Consider the following 23,635-nt stretch of genomic DNA (forward strand, 5'->3'; position numbering starts at 1 on the left):
CCCGTCTCCATATAGTCATGTTAACTGTTGATTAGCAAAATAATGTCCAGGAAGGTAAATATAAACTGTAGCCTGCGTTTGAGCCATCAGCTGGTTTGTTTACATCTGCGCAACATGGCGGCCGTGAACTCGAAAGATGAATCAGACTTCACAGGATTTCAAGGAATAATGGAGAAGAGCGCTTATGTGAAGAAAATTCTGGAGTTGGAAGGTAAAATTGAAAACTGTTTGAAAAGTATGGGGGCCTGGAAACGAGTTATGACAATGTAATGAAAGAGTGTGCCGATATGAAGAAGGAAAATGAAGCACTGAAAGAGGAAGTTAAGCTAATTAAAGTGAATTGCGAAAATGTGGAGAATCTCTAGGAAAAGTGATGGAGAAGCAGGCTGAATGGAAAAAGTCAGGAAGTGGAAAGAAAGGAGGTAAATTACAAAGTTGCAAGTCTGGAAAAGGAAATCAAAGAGTCTGGGGAGAAAACTTTGGGCCTTGCTGAAATTATAGATCAACAGATCATAGAAGAGAAGATTGCTGAGAAAGTGGTGAAGGTTATTAAATCAAATGAGACATTGGTGAGGGAAACTGTAGACAAAAAGAGATGTGTGGTGATATTTGGTGTGGAGGAGGATAAGACACCGAGTAAAATGGAGAGAGAGAAAACATAAAAAGGTGATAAATAATATCATTAATGTGGTGCAGGAGGAGGAAAAGACCTAGTACAAGAAATAGAGGACTTCCATAGAATTGGAAAGTTCACAAGAGAAGGTATGAGGCCAATAAGAATCAAACTTAAGTCACAAAAGGATGTAGATGAATTGGTGGAGAAGTCATGGAGGCTAGCCCAGCAGGAAACAACAAGGAAGATTTGGTTGAGAAGAGATCTCGGTGAAAAGGAAAGAGAAATGTTAAATGAGTTGAGAAAGGAGGCTTTGAAAAAAATGAAGAGAGGACAGAAGAGGAGAAGAAAGAGTTTTTCTGGAGAATCTTGGATATGAGACTGAGGAAGTGGTTCATAACCCAGAAAAGTACAGCAAGAAAGGACTAAAGAAACTTACGTATGAGCGAATGTAATGTATTCCAACATAAATGGAGTGATATCGGGATTTTAGAACTCAACGATTACTTGAGGGACAAGAACCCAGATATTGTGGGTCTTACTGAAACAAAACTGAGAGAGGGAGAAGACCTGATGATGGTTGGAGAAGGGAAATATAATGTTTGGAAAAGAAATAGAGTAGGTAAGATGGGAGGAGGAGTGATGTTGCTGGTTAAAAAAGATATAAAGGTGGATCAAGTGAAAGAAGGTATGGGAAAGGCAGAAGTGCTAAAGATCAGAGCAGAAACTAATGAAGGAAAAAGAGGCACTACATAGTGGTGTACGTACCACCTAAGACAAATGCATGGTCAGTACAGGAATATGAAGAAATGATAAGTGATACAGGAACATGTCTGGAAGAAATGTTGGGTGGCTGTGAACGAACTATAATGATGGGAGATTTTAATTGTAAAGAGGTGTGTTGGGAGGACTGGTCAATGGAAGGATCAGAGACAACATGGGGAAATACACTATTGACACTGGCAATGGAAAATGTGTTAACTCAGTGGGTCAAAGAAGATACTAGGTTTGGAGGAGAGGGAGCATCGTCAAGACTGGACTTGGTCTTTAGTACAGAGCCAATGGTCATTGAGGAGATGAGGGTGGAGTGCCCTTTAGCAAAGAGTGATCATGCAGTTTTGGAGTTCAAGGTGATAGATGAAGAGAAATCTAGAAGAAATGAAGAATATAAAGTGGGAAGATGGAATTATGCCAAGACAGATTTTGGAAACCTAAAGAAATTCTTTCAAGAGACAAATTGGATGAAATTCAAGAGTGCTAAGGAGCAAATGAAAAGTGGAAGGAATTTATAAAAATATACAAAGAAGGTGAGAAAAATTTGTACCAATAAGACAACATAGAGAAGTTGGAAAGCAGGACTGGTTTAACGATAGATGTGAAAAGGCTAGAACAAGAAAAGAGGATGCATGGAAGAGGTGGAGAAGGAAAAGACGGATTAAGCAGTGGGAAAGTTACAAAAGAGCAAGAAATGAATATGTGTTGATTAGAAGAGAAGAAAGAAAGAAACAAGAAAAGGATATAATTGATAAATGTAAAGACCAACCAAGGCTTTTTACAGACATGTGAACAACAACATCAAAAATAGAGAAAGTATTGAAAGTTTAGAAGTAAATGGAGTATGCAGTGAAGATCCCAGGAAATGGCAGAGGCTATGAATGGATGCTTTCGGAAGGTATTCACAAAGGAGACTGCTTTTGACAAACCACTGGTAATGGAACAGAAAGGGATTATGAAGGAGTTTCAAGTAACTGTGGAGGAGATCAAGAATATGATGGGGAGTTTAGAAGTGAGAAAAGCTGTGGGACCTGATGGGGTATCAGGATGGATTTTAAGAGAATGCAGGAGCAACTGGCAGAAAAAGTTTGTGAAGTAATTGATGCCTCATTAAGGGAAGGTGTAGTGCCCCAAGACTGGAAAAGAGCTAACATTGTCCCAATCTATAAATCAGGTAACAAGAGAGACCCATTGAACTATAGACCAGTGTCACTTACAAGTGTGGTAGCTAAGATGTGTGAGAGGGTGGTGAAGAATAGATGGACAGACTTCTTGGAGAAAAATGACATACTTTGTGAGTGTCAATTTGGTTTTAGAAAAGGGCGTTCATGCACGACAAACCTGATATGTTACTATTCGAGGGTGATAGATGTAATACAGGAAAGAGATGGTTGGGCTGATGGAATATATCTGGATTTAAAAAAGGCCTTTGATAAGGTACCACACCGGAGACTGATCTGGAAACTTGAAATGGTAGGAGGAGTGCATGGCAGTTTACTAAAATGGATGGAAGACTTTTGGTAGGAAGAGAAATGAGAACAATAATTAAGGACAGACCATCAGAATGGGGCTTGGTGGAGAGTGGAGTTCCACAGGGATCAGTGTTGGCACCAGTAATGTTCGCGGTCTACATAAATGACATGGTGGATGGGGTGTCCAGTTATGTGAGCCTATTTGCAGACGATGCAAAATTGTTAAGAAAAGTGAGATGTGACAAAGATTGCGAACTACTCCAGGAAGACTTGGACAGAATATGGAAATGGAGCTGTACATGGCAAATGGAGTTCAACACGACAAAATGCAAGAAAATAGAGTTTGGCAAGAGTGAAAGAAGAATCAGGAGTATGTACAAGATAGGAAATGAAGACATAAAACCAGTCATGAAGAAAAAGACCTTGGGGTGACAATTACCAATGACCTATCGCCAGAGAGACATATAAACAAAATAATTGGAGAAGTATTGAACTTATTGAGGAACATAAGAGTGGCGTTCGTATATTTAGATGAAGAAATGATGAAGAAAATAATTACTGCAATGATAAGACCGAGGCTTGAATATGCAACAATACAGTGGGCTCGAACTTAAAGAAACACATAAGGAAACTAGAGAAAGTACAGAGGGCTGCAACAAAAATGGTGCCTGACTTAAGAGATTTGACTTATGAAGACAGACTGAAAAGAATGCAACTTCCGACCCTGGAAAACAGAAGAGAAAGGGGAGACCTGATAGCAATATACAGAGTGATGATTGGCATGGAAAAATGGATAGGGAAGATGAGAGAGTGTGGCAGGCCAGCGTAGCATGGAGTCACGCAGGCATCCAACACACACCAACGTCCTGAAACAAAAGCATTCATTAATACATTATCTTCAACACAACACACACACTGAGTGGTGACACATACAGTGATGCAGGGCCGGGGGCTGGTCTGGGCCATGTGTGTCCTCTCAGACCATATCCTGCTGTTATACAAGCACTACATACATTCATACATATACAATCCTGTATCTATGTATCTTTATACAAGACTACATACATTCATACATATACAATCCTGTATGCTGAACATTCCAGGAGCCCAGTACACACTATGCATCATGTATCAGCCACACTGACAGGACACACACTGCACACACTGGAACGCTGACCTTCACCACCACCACCACCACCACAGTCCTTTAGGGTCCTCACAGCCAGCCAGCACCATGCATGGTCTTCTCACCCCTGCAGCCTCACACCTGACACCTCCACACCCCCAGTGGTGAAGGGGAGTGCCCTAAGTGCTGGTCTGTCTGTCTGCCTGTCTGTCTGTCTGTCTGTGTTTTAAAAGGTGTATCTAGTACCACAGTGACTGACAAGGTCCTTAGTTTTGATTCTGACATGGTACTTGCACTGCCAGGTTAGGTAATGAAATAAGGTATTACTACTCCAATCACCTCCAACACTTATGTTTTCACTCTTACTTCCACTTACTTGCTTACTTACTTGCTTGCCTGCCATCTTGAACGTCCTGCTGGAGATGGAGAGCCTTGGTGACATCGGGAGAGATTACAGGCGTGCTTCACCTGGCTGTGCCGAGGACCAAAGGCTGGAAGGTCAGGCCAAGGTCGGGAGGAGGCAACTCAAGAGAAAAAAGAAGAAAGAAATACACCGCCCACCACCACCACCACTACACACTCCCACCGGCATTGGTGTGGCCCCACTGGTCCGCACAACACACCACCTCAAAAGTGGATCTTCACATGCTGGGCAATGTCACCCTTAGTCTTGAAACACTTGCCACAAACATCACACTTGAATTCCCTCAAGCCAGTGTGTCTGAAGGCATGTTTGTTGAGAGCACCAATGGTGAAGAATTTCTTGCCACACTCCTCACACTCATGATTCCTGATGCCGCCATGTGTCAGGGTGTGTGTGAGGTCACCTTTGTGGTGAATTTCTTGCCACATTCCAGACACTCATAATTTCTAACCACTGTGTGTCAGGGTGTGTTTGGTGAGGTTACCCTTTGTGATAAATCTTTTTCCACATTCCAGACACTCATAATTTCTAACACCACTGTGTGTCAGGGTGTGTCTCGTGAGATCATACTTCGTGGTGAATTTCTTTCCACATTCCAGACACTCATAATTTCTAACACTACTGTGCCTTAAGGTGTGTTTGGTGAGTTCACTATTTGTGGTGAATTTCTTTCCACATTCCATACACTCATAATTTCTAACACCACTGTGCCTTAAGGTGTGTTTGGTGAGATCAGACTTTGTGATGAATTTCTTTCCACATTCCAGACACTCATATTTTCTAACACTAGTGTGTCTCAGGGTGTGTTGTCTAAGCCTTTGTCTGGATGGAAATGTTTTATCACACTGCTGACAAGCAAACATTCTCTCTCCTCTGTGGGTGAAGCTGCCTGCCTTCAGATCATTCTTGCCACCATGCCTGGACCTCCCCACACCTGAGGCAGACTGCTGCTGCTGCTGCTGTTGTTCACTCATGCTGCTGCCCGGCCTCAGCCCTCCACTCCAGGAACCTCCAGCCAACTGGATGGAGCCACATCAGAGCGCAGCAGGGCACCCGGCCTGGACACCTGCAACAACACTGATGGTGAGGACACTGAGAGCCACTGGACACTGGACACTGGCCACGGCCAACAATAGTTCTCAGGAGGAAAAAAAAAAGGCACACTTGAGTGCAAAATGCAGAGGTGAATGCCAAAGAGCAAAATCAAACTTGAGAGGATAAATGTGTTGGAACCTTTCTCTTGAAAGAGTTCAAGTCCCAGGAAGGTGGAAACACACAAGCAGGCAGAGAGTCCATCAGTGTATTAGAGAAAGAAATGAATGACTGAGAGTACTGGTTAACTCTTGCATTAGAGAGGTGGACAGATTAGAGGTGAGAGAAGGAAGAAAGTGTAGTGGTGGGAGGATAGGAAATGGCATGCAGTTACCTAGATCTGAAGAGCAGTTGGCATGAAAATAGCTGCAGAAGACAGCAAGAGATGCAACACTGTGAGAGAGAGAGAGAGAGAGAGAGAGAGAGAGAGAGAGAGAGAGAGAGAGAGAGAGAGAGAGAGAGAGAGAGAGAGAGAGAGAGAGAGAGAGAGAGAGAGAGAGAGAGAGAGAGAGAGAGACTGCACACAGTCAGTCAGTCAGTTAGAGGAGAGAAGTTGATAGGATGAAAACTTTTCATTCCAGCCTGTCTAAAAGAGCACAAAAACCTCAGTGCAGAGAAGATATGAAGTCCAAGTGGAGAGCAGTAGAAAGCCCAGGTCAGTATTACCACCAATACTTTTCCTCATTTATATTACAACATGCCAGAGGGAGTGAACAGCTACATAAATTGAATTCCATTTCCCACTTTATACTCCATTCCCAGATCTTATTTAGGTCTTCCTGCAGTATTTCACAATCTTCTTTTAGCTTTATAACTCTGCACAGTTTCGTATCATCTGCAAACAGATTTATGTAGCTGTTCACTCCTTCTGGCATGTCGTTAATATAAATGAGGAAAAGTATTGGTGCCAATACTGACCCCTGTGGCACTCCGCTTTCTACTGCTCTCCACTTGGACTTCATATCTTTAACTACCGTCCATATTTTTCTCTCCCTCAAATAATTTTCTATCCATCTCAATGTGCTTCCTTTTAAGCCACCCTTCTCCTCTAACTTCCATAGTAATCTTGCATGTGGCACTTTGACAAACAACTTTTTTGAATCCAAATAAATACAGTCAACCCATCTCTCTCTCTCTTGTACTCTATCAACTATTCTAGAATAGAAACTCAATAAATTAGTTACACAAGACCGTCTTTTTCTAAAACCAAATTGGCTATTTGATATTAATTTGTTGTCTTCAAGGAACTCGATCCATTGTTTCTTTATTATTCTTTCACACATCTTGCATATTACACTAGTTAGTGATACCAGTCTGTAATTTAAAGGTTCTTCCTTCCTTCCGCTCTTATATATGGGAACCACCTCAGCTCTTTTCCACTCCACTGGCACTGTTCCATTTTCTATTGAGCATTTTATGATGTTGTATATTGGACTTGCTAGTTCTTCCCTACATTCTTTCAGTATTCTGCCTGAGACTTCATCCGGTCCCATTGCCTTTTCCTCATCTAGTTCCATCATCAACTTTTTTATTTCAAGCTTGGTTACTTTAATCTCTTTCATATGGACAGTCTCTCTATTACCCTGTGGTCTTTCAAATTTGGATTCCTTAGTAAAGACCTCATGAAATTTACTATTTAACAGTTCTGCCATACTTTTTGGGTCTTCCACCATTCCGTTTTCTCCTTTTAACCTTTCTATTGTTTCTTTTTGTCTTATTTTTCCATTTATGAATCTGTAGAACAATTTTGGTTGTTCCTTACATTTTTCGACAATGTCCTTTTCATAGTTCTTTCTTCTTCCTTTCTCACCTTAGCATATTCATTTCTTGCTGTTTTGAAGTTTTCCTTATTTTCTGGATTTCTGTTTCTTCTCCACCTTTTCCATGCTCCATCTCTTTTCTCCTTTGCCCTAGCACATCTTGCATTAAACCAATCTTTCTTTCCTTCTTCTTTAGGTCTATATTTGGACATATTCCTGACCCCTGTTTTGTATATTTCCAAAAATAAGTTATATTTCTCTTGAACCGTTAATGCGTTTTCCATCTCCTCCCAGTTTACGTTTTAAAATAGTTCTTGAGATTCTCAATATCAGCCTTTCTGTAATTTAATCAGTCTTCTTTGTATGATTCATCTCTATCTTCCTTTCCTTCTTCTATATCCATTTCTAATATTACATGGTCACTCTTTCCCAATGGGCACTTGTATCTTATATCATCGTTAATTGGTATATCCCTTGTAAAAACTAGGTCTAATCTTGCCGGCTCATCGTTTCCTCTGAATCTTGTGTTTTCCTTTACTCTTTGGACCATCAAATTATCTATCATTAGGTTCAGGAATCTATCTCCCAGGCATCTTCCCCATACCACTTTCATAATTTTCCCAGTCCACCTCCTTACAGTTGAAATCTCCTACCAATATCACTTTTCTCCTTTCTTTAATGATTCTTGTAAGACTCCTTATTGTGTCATCTATCATGTCTCTATATTCTTGGTTAGTCCATGAGTTTGTTTTGGTGGCACATATGTTCCAATGATTGTTAACTCCTTTTGTTAATATGCATCTTAACATACAGTATTTCTGATTTTCCTTCCCCAAACTCCACTTGATTTACCACTATCTCCTTCCTTAACATCATCATGACTCCTCCTCCTCCTTTACCCACTCTGTCTCTCCTCCATATATTATACCTTTTATCTATGTCTATTTTATTGCCTCATTTAACTTTGTTTCCACCAGGCATACAATATCTGGTTCTTCTTTCTTTATGTAATCTCTTAATTCTAATTTACTAGATAAAATCCCATCTATGTTTGTATACATCATTTTTAATCTCTTGTTCTTATCATTTTTAATTAAACTTGCTCCATCTTTTCTCTTCTTTCTCTTTTATATACCATTTCCTTATCCTGTCTCCTATAATTCTCCAAAAATGCCTTCTCCTCCTCTGACCTTTCATTATTTTTTCTCTTGCTTCTGCCACCAGTTCATTGTGTCTCTTCCTTTCCTCCTCGTTTCTATTTTTATATATATATATATATATATATATATATATATCTATGCAACCTTCTGTTTCTCTGAGTTTGTTTTTCTATATAGTACTTCTTCTGCTGCTGCTTGTGATTTTAGTAATATCTTAATTGGTCTCACTGTTCCTTCTTGATATGGTCCCATTCTATGGATTTCTTCTACTTCCTCTTCTAAGTTCTGTCTATCCTCGTCATTCAGATGTTTTAGTAGGTCTTTTACTGATTTCATTTCGTCTTTTTCCTTCTTGGTCTATATTTAACATTTTTTCTTTCAGTCCAAAAATAATTACACTCTTCTTTTTTCTGCAATTTCTCTTACTAAATTTTCTTTTTCTTGAGGACTCCTATCATTTTGCTTGTCATATTTTCATCTCTTTCTTTTAACTGTTTTTGAAATACTTCTTGAAATGAATCCTTGTCTTTCTTATCTTGGATTCTCCATGCTTGTACTACTTTTTTAATCACGTCTTGTACTCTTTCTTCTTCTTTGTTAACTAGATCTTTTAGCTTCTCTTTTTCTTTCTCGGCTTTACCAAGTCCTTCTTCCATCAATTTCCTGTAGTTCGCTACTTCCACTTTTAATTCTTCATTTTCGGTTCTTAGCCTAGTTTCGTTTTCTTCCACTCTTTTTATCCTTTCTTTCAATTTCTGGAGCTCTTTATCCTGTTTTTCATTCTCTTTCATTCCCATACTCTCCTTTATCAATTTATCTAATTTACTTTCGATAGTCAAGACTATCAAATAGTGAAGTTTGCGCCGTATCAAAGCCTTCAAATTCTCTTTCTCCCTCACCAACATTGTCATCATCAGCTTTCATTCTTTCCCTTGTCACATACCTGCATTTAGATGGAGTCTCTTTCTCACTCATTATTATTTAACACTGTATTCATGAAAAAAAAATGAGTCCACACTTTTTGCCCAGGCCACTGTAAACCCAAACAAAGGTAGTGAAGATCAGCTGATTCTCGGGAGCGACAGTATTGCGTGCTTCCTCTATCGCGTCTCGTGTGTGTGTGTGTGTGTGTGTGTATTTACCTAATTGTATTTACCTAATTGTAACATACGGGAAAAGAGCTATGCTCGTGTTGTCCCGTCTCCATATCTATTAATGTCCAGCTTTTTCTTAAAATCATGAATATTCCTTGCGTTGACCACTTCCACGTCTAAACTATTCCATGCTTCCACCCTTCTATGAGGGAAGCTATATTTTTCACATCTCTCCTATAAGTGGCCATTTTAGTTTTTTCCCATGCCCTCTCGACATTCTTCCATTCCACATACACAGATCTTCCCTATCCATTTTTCCATGCCAATCATCACTCTGTATATTGCTATCAGGTCTCCCCTTTCTCTTCTGTTTTCCAGGGTTGGAAGTTGCATTCTTTTCAGTCTGTCTTCATAAGTCAAATCTCTTAAGTCAGGCACCATTTTTGTTGCAGCCCTCTGTACTTTCTCTAGTTTCCTTATGTGTTTCTTTAAGTTCGAGCCCACTGTATTGTTGCATATTCAAGCCTCGGTCTTATCATTGCAGTAATTATTTTCTTCATCATTTCTTCATCTAAATATACGAACGCCACTCTTATGTTCCTCAATAAGTTCAATACTTCTCCAATTATTTTGTTTATATGTCTCTCTGGCGATAGGTCATTGGTAATTGTCACCCCAAGGTCTTTTTCTTCATGACTGGTTTTATGTCTTCATTTCCTATCTTGTACATACTCCTGATTCTTCTTTCACTCTTGCCAAACTCTATTTTCTTGCATTTTGTCGTGTTGAACTCCATTTGCCATGTACAGCTCCATTTCCATATTCTGTCCAAGTCTTCCTGGAGTAGTTCGCAATCTTTGTCACATCTCACTTTTCTTAACAATTTTGCATCGTCTGCAAATAGGCTCACATAACTGGACACCCCATCCACCATGTCATTTATGTAGACTGCGAACATTACTGGTGCCAACACTGATCCCTGTGGAACTCCACTCTCCACCAATCCCCATTCTGATGGTCTGTCCTTAATTATTGTTCTCATTTCTCTTCCTACCAAAAGTCTTCCATCCATTTTAGTAAACTGCCATGCACTCCTCCTACCATTTCAAGTTTCCAGATCAGTCTCTGGTGTGGTACCTTATCAAAGGCCTTTTTTAAATCCAGATATATTCCATCAGCCCAACCATCTCTTTCCTGTATTACATCTATCACCCTCGAATAGTAACATATCAGGTTTGTCGTGCATGAACGCCCTTTTCTAAAACCAAATTGACACTCACAAAGTATGTCATTTTCTCCAAGAAGTCTGTCCATCTATTCTTCACCACCCTCTCACACATCTTAGCTACCACACTTGTAAGTGACACTGGTCTATAGTTCAATGGGTCTCTCTTGTTACCTGATTTATAGATTGGGACAATGTTAGCTCTTTTCCAGTCTTGGGGCACTACACCTTCCCTTAATGAGGCATCAATTACTTCACAAACTTTTTCTGCCAATTGCTCCTGCATTCTCTTAAAATCCATCCTGATACCCCATCAGGTCCCACAGCTTTTCTCACTTCTAAACTCCCCATCATGTTCTTGATCTCCTCCACAGTTACTTGAAACTCCTTCATAATCCCTTTCTGTTCCATTACCAGTGGTTTGTCAAAAGCAGTCTCCTTTGTGAATACCTTCCGAAAGCATCCATTCATAGCCTCTGCCATTTCCTGGGATCTTCACTGCATACTCCATTTACTTCTAAACTTTCAATACTTTCTCTATTTTTGATGTTGTTGTTCACATGTCTGTAAAAAGCCTTGGTTGGTCTTTACATTTATCAATTATATCCTTTTCTTGTTTCTTTCTTTCTTCTCTTCTAATCAACACATATTCATTTCTTGCTCTTTTGTAACTTTCCCACTGCTTAATCCGTCTTTTCCTTCTCCACCTCTTCCATGCATCCTCTTTTCTTGTTCTAGCCTTTTCACATCTATCGTTAAACCAGTCCTGCTTTCCAACTTCTCTATGTTGTCTTATTGGTACAAATTTTTCTCACCTTCTTTGTATATTTTTATAAATTCCTTCCACTTTTCATTTGCTCCTTAGCACTCTTGAATTTCATCCAATTTGTCTCTTGAAAGAATTTCTTTAGGTTTCCAAAATCTGTCTTGGCATAATTCCATCTTCCCACTTTATATTCTTCATTTCTTCTAGATTTCTCTTCGTCTATCACCTTGAACTCCAAAACTGCATGATCACTCTTTGCTAAAGGGCACTCCACCCTCATCTCCTCAATGACCATTGGCTCTGTACTAAAGACCAAGTCCAGTCTTGACGATGCTCCCTCTCCTCCAAACCTAGTATCTTCTTTGACCCACTGAGTTAACACATTTTCCATTGCCAGTGTCAATAGTGTATTTCCCATGTTGTCTCTGATCCTTCCATTGACCAGTCCTCCCAACACACCTCTTTACAATTAAAATCTCCCATCATTATAGTTCGTTCACAGCCACCCAACATTTCTTCCAGACATGTTCCTGTATCACTTATCATTTCTTCATATTCCTGTACTGACCATGCATTTGTCTTAGGTGGTACGTACACCACTATGTAGTGCCTCTTTTTCCTTCATTAGTTTCTGCTCTGATCTTTAGCACTTCTGCCTTTCCCATACCTTTTTCACTTGATCCACCTTTATATCTTTTTAACCAGCAACATCACTCCTCCTCCCATCTTACCTACTCTATTTCTTTTCCAAACATTATATTTCCCTTCTCCAACCATCATCAGGTCTTCTCCCTCTCTCAGTTTTGTTTCAGTAAGACCCACAATATCTGGGTTCTTGTCCCTCAAGTAATCGTTGAGTTCTAAAATCCCCGATATCACTCCATTTATGTTGGAATACATTACATTTCTCTCTCTCTCTCTCAGTTTGTGTGGATTTGTGTGCTTTTGTCTGTGAGATAGAGAGAGAGAGAGAGAGAGAGAGAGAGAGAGAGAGAGAGAGAGAGAGAGAGAGAGAGAGAGAGAGAGAGAGTCAGGTCACTCACCACTCCTTATTCCCAACAAAATGAATATTAAAAAAATGATAATAATTCGTGTAACGTTTCTTCATAAACCATGTACTGTATATACATATATCTATTATATATTTGTATCCCTTCCTTATGTCAGGATGTAATTGAATCTTCATATCACAGACACACACACACACACACACACAGAGGAGAAGGGTGGCTTAGTTCGCAATCTTTGTCACATCTCACTTTTCTTAACAATTTTGCATCGTCTGGAAGCACATTGAGATGGATAGAAAATGTGTGTGTGTGTGTGTGTGTGTGTGTGTGTGTGTGTGTGTGTGTGTGTGTGTGTGTGTGTGTGTGTGTGTGTGTGTGTGTGTGTGTGTGTGTGTAATTCACTGTTTGATCAGCTGCAGTCTCTGATTTGTCTTAGGTGGAGACAGCCAGACGTTACCCTACGGAACGAGCTCAAAGCTCATTATTTCCGATCTTGGGATAGGTCTGAAACCAGGCACACACCACACACCGGGACAACAAGGTCACAACTCCTCGATTTACATCCCGTACCTATTCACTGCTAGGTGAACAGGGCCTACACGTGAAAGGAGACACACCCAAATATCTCCAACCGGCCAGGGAATCGAACCCGGTCATCTGGCTTGTGAAGCCAGCGCTCTAACCACTGAGCTACCAGGCTGTGTGTGTGTGTGTGTGTGTATTTACCTAGTAGTAGTTTTACAGGGCCTGGGCTATATGCTTGTGTGGTCCCGTCTCCATATCTACACTTATCTAATTTTTCTTTAAAACTATGTACACTCTGCTGACACCACTTCCTCACTCAAACTGTTCCAAGTCTCAACACATCTTTGCGGGAAACTAAATTTTTTAACATCTCTCAGACATCGTCCCTTCCTTAGTTTCTTACTATGCGATCTTGTGCTTCTAAAGTCATATTCTTCTCTCAGGATCAGTTTCTCATTATCCACTTCATCCATTCCGTTAATCAATTTATAAACTTGTATCAGATCCCCTCTCTCTCTTCTCTGCTCCAAGGTTGGTAGATCCATAGCCTTTAGTCTCTCCTCATATGTCATCCTTTTAAATTCTGGAATCATTATTGTAGCCATTTTTTGTAGTCTCTCTAATTTTCTTATGTGTTTCTTTTTGTGTGTGTGTATTTACCTAGTTGTAGTTTTACAGGGCCTGGGCTTTATGCTCGTGTGGCCCCGTCTCCATATCTACACTTATCCAGTCTTACTTTAAAAGTGTGCACACTATTTGCAGACACTACTTCTTCATCTAAACTGTTCCACGTCTCAATACATCTCTGCGGGAAACTATATTTTTTAATATCTCTCAGACATCTTCCCTTTCTCAGCTTTTTACTATGCGATCTTGTGCTTGGTGTCATATTCTTCTCTCAAGATCAGTTTCTCATTATCCACTTGGTCCATTCCGTTGATCAATTTATAGACTTGTATCAGGTCTCCTCTCTCCCTTCTTTGTTCCAAGGTTGGTAGATCCATAGCCTTTAGTCTCTCCTCATATGTCATCCCTTCAAGTTCTGGGACCATTCTTGTAGCCATTTTTTGTAGCCTCTCCAATTTTCTTATGTGTTTCTTTTATGAGGGGTCCACACTACTCCTGCATATTCCAATCTAGGTCTTATTATAGTATTTATCAATTTCTTCATCATTTCTTTGTCCATGTAGTGAAATGCTACTCCAATATTCCTCAGCAAATTATATGTTTCTCTAAAAATTCTATCAATATGGCTTACTGGTTGATTGTTTTCTTCCATCGTCACTCCTAAGTCCTTTTCCTTTTGACTTTCTCCAGTTCTACACCATCTCCCATCTTATAGATTCCCACAGGTCGTCTTTCACTCTTTCCCATTTCCATGACATGGCTTTTGTTCACATTGAATTCCATTTCCCACTTCTTACTCCATTCCCAGATCTTATTTAGGTCTTCTTGCAGTATTTCACAATCCTCCATTTGCTTTATAACTCTGCACAGTTTCGTATCATCCGCAAACAAATTTATGTAGCTGTTCACTCCTTCTGGCATGTCGTTAATATAAATGAGGAAAAGTATTGGTGCCAATACTGACCCCTGTGGCACTCCGCTTTCTACTGCTCTCCACTTGGACTTCATATCTTTAACTACCGTCCTTATTTCTCTCCCCATCAAATAATTTTCTATCCATCTCAATGTGCTTCCTTTTAAGCCACCCTTCTCCTCTGTGTGTGTGTGTGTGTGTGTGTGTCTGTGATATGAAGATTCAATTACATCCTGACATAAGGAAGGGATACAAATATATAATAGATATATGTATATACAGTACATGGTTTATGAAGAAACGTTACATGAATTATTATCATTTTTTTAATATTCATTTTGTTGGGAATAAGGAGTGGTGAGTCTCTCTCTCTCTCTCTCTCTCTCTCTCTCTCTCTCTCTCTCTCTCTCTCTCTATCTCACAGACAAAAGCACACAAATCCACACAAACTGAGAGAGAGAGAGAGAGAGAGAGAGAGAGAGAGAGAGAGAGAGAGAGAGAGAGAGAGAGAGAGAGAGAGAGAGAGAGAGAGAGAGAGAGAGAGAGAGAGAGAGAGAGAGAGAGAGCAGTTGTCTCACCCTAGTAGGTGTCTCGGGATTTTGCCGTGTCAGGTCACTCACCACTCCTTATTCCCAACTAAATGAATATTGAAAATAAAAAAAAACTTTTCATGTAACATTTCTTCATAAACCACGTACTGTACATACATATATCTATGATAAATTTATATTATATCCTTTCCTTATATGCAAATGTAATCTCTCTCTCTCTCTCTCTCTCTCTCTCTCTCTCTCTCTCTCTCTCTCTCTCTCTCTCTCACACACAAGGAAAGAGAGAGAGCAAAGTTGTCTCAGCCTAGGTGTCTCAGGAAATTTCACCGTGTCAGGTCACTCACAACTCCTTATTCACAACAAAATGAATATTAAAAAATGTGTGTGTGTGTGTGTGTGTGTGTGTGTGTGTGTGTGTGTGTGTGTGTGTGTGTGTGTGTGTGTGTGTGTGTGTGTGTGTGTGTGTCAGAAGGAAGAGGAGGAAGGGGTGAGATTAGACCTCATTTACTGACCTGCCAATCAGGAAAAGGTGTGGGAGGGGCTTGGTACTTTTTACACTTTTTAGAAAGCCAGCACTCAAGTGGGCCTTTTTTTAACTTTCTTTTTTTGTCCTTGGCTGGCCCTCTTCCTTATATATATATATATATATATATATATATATATATATATATATATATATATATATATATATATATATATATATATATATATATATATAAAAGAAAAAATGAAGAAATTGATAAGTACTATAATAAGACCCAGATTGGAATATGCAGGAGTAGTGTGGACTTCTCAGAAAAAGAAACACATAAGGAAGTTGGAGAGACTACAAAAAATGGCTACAAGAATGGTCCCAGAATTTAAAGGGATGACATATGAGGAGAGACTAAAGGCTATGGATCTACCAACCCTGGAACACAGAAAGGAGAGAGGGGATCTGATACAAGCTTATAAATTGATCAACGGAATGGACCAAGTGGATAATGAGAAACTGATCCTGAGAGAAGAATATGACATTCAAAGCACAAGATCGCATAGTAAAAAGCTGAGAAATGGAAGATGTCTGAGAGATGTTAAAAAATATAGTTTCCCACAAAGATGTGTTGAGACGTGGAACAGTTTGAGTGAAGAAGTGGTGCCAGCAACGAGTGTGCCTAGTTTTAAACAAATATTGGATAAGTGTAGATATGAAGACGGGGCCACACGAGCATAAAGTCCAGGCCCTGTAAAACTACAACTAGGTAAATACACACACACATGCAACTCAAGTACAAGCAGAAGTAGTATTGAATGGGTCGTGGAAGATAGCTGGAAATGATGATTTTAAAAATGCATGGATTAACAAAGATTTGAATGAGGAGGAGAGAACCAGAGTAAAGGAATTGGTCACAGAGGCTAAGCAAAAAAACAATATGAGGACGAGAAGAAAAGGAGCAGTTTTACTGGAGAGTCAGAGATCTAAGGTTGAGAAAGAAATTTATCAGGAGGTAAGCAAAATTTGTTATACAAATATTAATGGATTGATGTCAAAAATGTTAGAGATTGAGGAGTTCCTAGCAAGAGTTAAGCCGGATATGTTAGTACAGTATTGTGTGAAACAAAGTGGAAGGCTGAGTGGAAAATACCGGACGTTGGAAATGGATATTATGATATATGGTTGAAAAACAGGCGTGGTAAGGGAGGAGGTGGAGTGATGATATTAACAAGGAAAAGTGTTAGAGTGGACAAGGTGGAAACAAGTAAAAACAATTCTAAGATTGTGCAGGTTTAAGAGAAAAATGGAAATGGAAAGTCAATGATATATGCAGGGCTTTACGTACCACCACTGACAAATGCATGGACAAGAAATGAGCATGAGGCTTTGTTGGAAGATACAATAAATGAGATGGAAAGGATTGTATCACAAGACAAGGATGTATTAGTCATTGGAGATTTTAATTGCAAAGAAATCAATTGGGAGGAAGGAACTTTTCAGGGAGGAGAGAATTCATGGAGCAATAAACTGATGAATTGGGCTGTTGACAATCTAATGACACAATGGATTGACTGTGAAACTAGAATAAGTGGGAAGGTTAAACCATCCAGATTGGACTTGTTGTTCACCAGTGACGAAGAGATCATAGAAAAAATGAATTATGAATGCCCATTAGGAAAAAGCGATCACATACTAGTTGAAATAAGTCTGAGTACAGAAATATTAAAAATAGATGAGGGGCACAAAATAGAAAGATATAGATATAAAAAAGCAATTTTTGAAGAAATAAGGAGATACTTTGAGGGTGTGAGCTGGAAATGTTTTGAAGATGAAAAAGATTTGCAGAAGAAATGGAACAAGTTTATCAAGATATATAATACTGCAGTGGAGAAGTATGTACTGAAGGGAAGAGTAAACTGTCAAGAAGGGAAGGAGTGGTACAATGCTATATGTGAAAGGGCTAGACAGTGCAAGACAAATGCATGGAATAGATGGAGGAAAATGTGAACGCAAAGTACATGGAAAGATTATGTTGATGCTAGAAATGAATGTGTGAGAATTATGAGGGTTGAAAAACAGAACTATGAGAAGGATATAATGGACAAATGTAAAAGTAACCCAAAACTGTTTTATAGACATATAAATGGTAAAATGAAGAAACAAGAGGGTATAACTGGCCTGAGGGTTGATGGAAAACTATGAAGAAGTACAAGAAATGGCTGAGGTGATGAAAGAAAGGTTTCAAACAGTCTTTACTGAAAAAGGAGATTTTGACTTAGCAGATAATGAATTGAATGGATACAAGCTAATTGGAGTAGAGGTAAATCAGGAGGATGTTATGAGACTGATGGAGAATCTAGATGTAAATAAGGCACCTGGTCCAGATGGAATTTCAAATTGGATACTGAAAGAATGTAGGGAACAGTTGGCAGAGAAGATTCATAGCCTGCTGAAGACATCGTTGTTGCAAGGGAAAGTACCGAAGGACTGGAAAAGACCAAACATTGTACCTATATATAAAGGTGGTAGTAGGGAAGACCCTTTAAATTATAGACCAGCATCACTGACGAGTGTGGTGGGGAAGCTATGTGAGAAAATTATTTAAAGACGTCTGGATGGAACACCTAGAAAGCAGCAATGTGCTGACAAACTGTCAGTTTGGTTTCAGAAGAGGAAGGTCATGCTCCTCAAATATGTTGTAATTTTATTCAAAAGTAATAGATGCTGTACAGGAAAGGGATGGTTGGGTACAGTGTCTACCTAGATTTAAAAAAAGCTTTTGACAAGGTACCACACAAGAGGTTACTATGGAAGATTAAGAACAATGGAGGAGTTGGAGGACAATTATTGGAATGGATGAAGGATTACCTTAGTGAGAGGGAAATGAGAACAGTGATGAGAAACAGTAGTTCTTCCTGGCTAAAGGTCACTAGTGGAGTACCTCAAGGGTCAGTGTTGGGACCAGTCATGTTTGGCATCTATGTGAATGACCTGCCTGAAGGAATTGAGAGTTCTATCAATTTGTTTGCGGATGATGCCAAGATAATGAGGAGAGTGAAAAAATGTAAATCACGGTATGAAACTGCAAGAGAACCTTGATAAAATTGGTAGATGGAGTAGAACTTGGCAAATGGAATTCAATGTGAATAAGTGTAAAGTCATGGAATTTGGAAAAAGTAAATGGAGAGTACACGGCAATTACAGAATGGAAAATTTGAGTTTGGAAAGGTCTGAAGAGGAAGTGAATTTAGGGGTGACAATTACAGAAGGCTCAGCCCCACACAGGTATATAAATAAAACCACGGGAGAAGTAACAAATCTGCTAAGGAGAATTAAAATGGCCTTCTCATATTTGGATGCTGATAGGATGAAAAAGTTAATTACTTCTGTGGTAAGACCAAGACTGGAGTATGCGGCGATTGTGTGGTCCCCTCACACTAAGAAGAATATTACAAAATTGGAGAGGGTGCAAAGGGCAGCCACAAAGTTAGTACCGGAACTGAAGGATTTGACTTACGAGGAGCAGTTGAGAAAACTGGAAATTGCAACACTTGAAAGTAGGAGAGAAAGGGGAGACTTGATAGGTATTCATAGAATGGTGAATGACCTGGATAAATTGGATGGAGACTTTTTAAGCCTGGAAACAAGGACTACAAGGGGACATGGGAAGAAATTGAAGAAGGCGCAGTGTATAAGAGACATTAAGAAATACAGTTTCCTTCATAGAGCTGTGAGCAACTGGAATGGATTAGATATAGACATCGTATATGCAGTCAGTGTTCAGTTTCAAAGCTAAGCTGGACGAAACAAGGTATAAAGACGGGTCAATATGAGCTTGCTCCCCTCCCGTAAACTACAACTAGCTAAATACAACTAGGTAAATACGCACACAGAACAGAGTGTAGAAAAAATAACACAAGAAATATACAGATCTGGTAAATACAGTGATGGGACTAAAAGACCACTAAAACTTAAAATGAGATCAAAAATAAGGGTGGAAGAAATATTAGTGAGGACTCGAAAGCTGGCTGGTAAGACAGAATATAACAACATTTGGATGAGGAGAGATATGAACTAGGAAGAAAGGGACAAAGAAAGAGAGGACTGAGAAGTGAAGCTAAGGAAAAAAATGAGAGAAGGACTGAGAGCGAGATGAAGAAATTCAACTGGAGAGTGCTGGAGATGAGGCTGAGGAAATGGTATATTTGGGAAGGGGAAGGAAAGCATTAGGAGTCATGTATACAAACATAGATGGGTTTACATCAGGAAGGTTGGAAGTGAGAGATGATACATTGGAAAGAGGACCAGACGTGGTAGGTATAACAGAAACAAAGTTAAGTGAAGACGACCAAGTGAATCTTAAAGAGCAGGGATATAATGACAGAAGGGGACAAGCAGGAGAAGGAGTATTGGTAATGGGTGGAGAGGATACATTCGTGGAGGTGGTACAGTACGGAGATGGACTGGCAGAGGTTTTAAGCCTAACAATTAGGACCAGTGGGAGGGAAAGGAGGAGTATCATAGTAACATATGTGCCACCCAAGACTAATACTATCCAAACCCAACACTACAATCCTCTAACCAGGGACGGGGGGCGGGGCATCTCTGCCTGCCCCGTCCCCACAACCCATCTAAGGTTACTAATGAAACACAACAGTATAACTTCTCTCTCTCTCTCTCTCTCTCTCTCTCTCTCTCTCTCTCTCTCTCTCTCTCTTTTTTTTTCTTTGTTTTTAAGATAAAAGCTGGTCAAGGGAATAAAAATAATAGAGACAAAATGCCATCCACTTGCCAGTTGATTAATCATGCTACAAATTGTAAAAGAAATAAATAAATAAAAATAAAAAAAAAAAAAAAAAAAACAGTGCGTGGTTGACACATTATGAGGGTGATTGGTTGTTTTGTCTGAACATGAAAGCAGTAGCCAATAAAAAAGGTGGAATTTATTGAGCCAATCCTAGTGTGGTATTTCAGGGTGTGGCAAGAGAAGCGGTTCAATTTTAACTATTTGAATCAGTGTTAGGAAGATGTCACCATGTGTTGGGTGTAGCGTGCACTACTTCCTTGCTATTCAACACTTTTTTGAAAAAGACAAAAAAAGTGTAGTTCCTAGGGGAGCACGGTGTTTTTCCTAGTGCGGTGGTGTGCCCCAACTGCCACAAACTCTGCACACTCAGAGATAAGACTTGGAGGTGCATGGCCACTTCTTACATTCCAATAAGGTAATGACTTCCTGTGCATAGCTTAGCCATTGCAGTGAGGTTAGGATGAGTTGGCTTGGGTTGGTTTGGGTTAGGTTGGGTTAGGTTAGGTTAGGTTAGTGCATATTCATTGGAAACATGAAAAAATATACTCATCCTCTAAAAAAAAAAAAAAAAAAAAAAAAAAAAAAAAGCTTCATTTTACCGCAAACTCGTGTTTCCAAATAGACGCGGGAGGAAGGAGTGGTATTAAAAAAAAAAAAAAAAAACTTGCAGCCAAAACAAAGTGCATATTCATTGAAGACAAGTCGAAATCTAACATAAAAGAAAAGAAAAAAATGGGTTTGTTTTACAGCAAAACCATGTTTCCATAAGAGCCGCAGGGGGAAGGATTAAAAAATAAATAAATAAATAAAGCTTTGCGAGGGAAACAGTGCACATTCATTCCAAACAGGTCAAAATCCACTAGAAAAAACAAAACATTTCATCGAGAAGTGAGCTGTTCGTGTTATTGTAAAAATGTACCTGTTCTAGGAGGTAATAATGTTTGGTGTGGTGAGTAACTCTTGGAGGGGGGTCCTGGGGAGAGCAGCCCCAACAAACAAGCCGAGTCAACCTTGCATTACCTGTAGCTACAGGCTCAAATGGTGAACACTCACTCACATATCTCTGTTCTTTACCTTTGTCTCGCCGCTCTCTCTCCTCCCAAGCCTCCTCTGGTCACCTCTCTCCCTTCTCCCTCCCTCAGCAGGCCGGCACAAGGAAGGGCCCACGAGAACACTTTAACTGTCTTGCTAATTGTGAGGCGGAGCGCCACGTGTTCCGCTGTGCCTCATGTCACACTCTGGGCCTCTGCTCAAGTCTGAGCTGTTTGTTGTGCATACTTCAGATGTGTATTCTGTAACGCTAACAATAAACAAGATGTCAAGGTGTGGAGGTTTACACTCTGCACATTAAGTGTTGCTAAATTATACCCAGTAGCCACCATAAATTATACCCAGTAGCCACCAAACAACCACAAATATCGGGTTCAACTATATTGTGGTTTACATTAGTTAAACCATCACTTCTTCCTTAGATTTCCTCTGGTAATGAAAAGAAAGCGGCAATTTCCCATTGCTTAACACGGGAGAGGGCAATGTTTGGGGTGAGTTACGATCGTAAGCTCCGCCCACTGACTTCACTTTTTGTAGTACAGCGGGATAGGCGCGCGGCGTCTCCATCAATATAACGTCCTTGCATCATTACCGTATGCCCTGCTACACCACCACCACCACCACTGCAGCTGTCTGTGACGGCAGTACGTGTCTACCCAAGCATAAATATCTATGATATCTATATATCATAAATGAGATACTATGCTTATACAAAATTCAGATATCAATGTATTGGTTATTGCGAGCTCTTTCTTTATCATTATCGTGTCCAGCAATGGTTGTTTGTCAAAACAGTACATGTTAGGTAGTTTTCACAGCGAGTGTTTGCATCTTCCGCGGATAAACATAAAAACGAGGTAGCATCTAAGAGGCAGACTATTACATTCCTTTTCTTCTCTATTTCTACCGCCTCTGTTCATGATCGTGTTGTTTACAATACACCACAGAGAACTGATAATAAGTACAGGAATATTAACATTTTTTCATGAATATCTATCTTCCTATCTGTCATATGATCTATCTATGAATCTATCTATCTATCCACCTACTTATCCATCTATCCTAATTCTTTTTATTTTACCTGCATGTGACAAGAAGACTTGCTGAAAGTGACAGACACAACACCATCACTCAGGACAGAAAAGGTTGCACTATTCCACTGACTTGAATGTAATAGAACAAATATATGAAAATCTTTGCTGGTGTGCTGTTCAAGACTCCTGGAAATTGAAAGGATTGCAAGGCGAGCTACAGAACTGTCTAGGTCACGGATCCTCAACTATCATAAGCAAAGGTCCAGTTAGACAAGTTCTAATGTATGCATAGGTCTGGAAACTTTTATTACATGAAATAAAGAAAATAATTCAAACAACCATCTCATATGTCATCCTTCAAATTCTGGAACCATTCTTGTAGCCATTTTTTGTAGTCTCTCCAATTTCCTTATGTGTTTCTTTTTATGAGGGGTCCACACTACTCCTGCATATTCCAATCTGGGTCTTATTATAGTACTTATCAATTTCTTCATCATTTCTTTGTCCATGTAGTGAAATGCTACTCCAATATTCCTTAGCAAATTATATGTCTCTCTAAAAATTTATCAATATGGCTTACCGGTTGATTGTTTTCTTCCACTGTCACTCCCAAGTTTTTTCCTTTTTTACTTTCTCCAGTTCTACTCCATCTCCCATCTTATAGATTCCCACGGGTCGTCTTTCACTCTTTCCCATTTCCATGACATGACTTTTGTTCACGTTGAATTCCATTTTCCACTTTTTACTCCATTCCCAGATCTTATTTAGGTCTTCTGGCAGTATTTCACAATCCTCTTTTTGCTTTATAACTCTGCACAGTTTCGTATCATCTGCAAACAGATTTATGTGTATTTACCTAGTTGTAGTTTTACAGGGCCTGGCTGTGGGCCATAACCAAAGGCCCGCGTCACCCCTCACGGGTGGCAACCAACAACAACAACAACTACAGGGCCTGTGCTTTATGCTCGTGTGGTCCCGTCTCCATATCTACACTTATCCAATTTTTCTTTAAAACTATGTACACTCTTTGCTGACACTGCTTCCTCACTCAAACTGTTCGAAGTCTCAACACATCTTTGCGGGGAAACAATTTTTTTTAACATCTCTCAGATATCTTCCCTTCCTCAGTTTCTTATT

The 23,635-nt window shown here is 39.6% G+C and overlaps 1 protein-coding gene across 1 annotated transcript in view; it reads right to left on the reverse strand.

Annotated features, from left to right (window-relative positions):
• Positions 1-3,669: 3,669 nt before the first annotated feature.
• The window catches only part of LOC123500352 (alkaline ceramidase-like), a 100,447-nt gene continuing 80,481 nt past the window's right edge, over positions 3,670-23,635 (reverse strand). The window contains exon 3 of the transcript XR_006673280.1: positions 3,670-3,725. The gene's annotated coding sequence lies outside the window, so the exon portion shown is untranslated. The remainder of the gene's footprint in view (positions 3,726-23,635) is intronic.

The sequence above is a fragment of the Portunus trituberculatus genome, unplaced genomic scaffold (genome assembly GCF_017591435.1).
Source record: "Portunus trituberculatus isolate SZX2019 unplaced genomic scaffold, ASM1759143v1 PGA_scaffold_205__4_contigs__length_1045770, whole genome shotgun sequence".
Lineage (NCBI taxonomy): Eukaryota > Metazoa > Arthropoda > Malacostraca > Decapoda > Portunidae > Portunus > Portunus trituberculatus.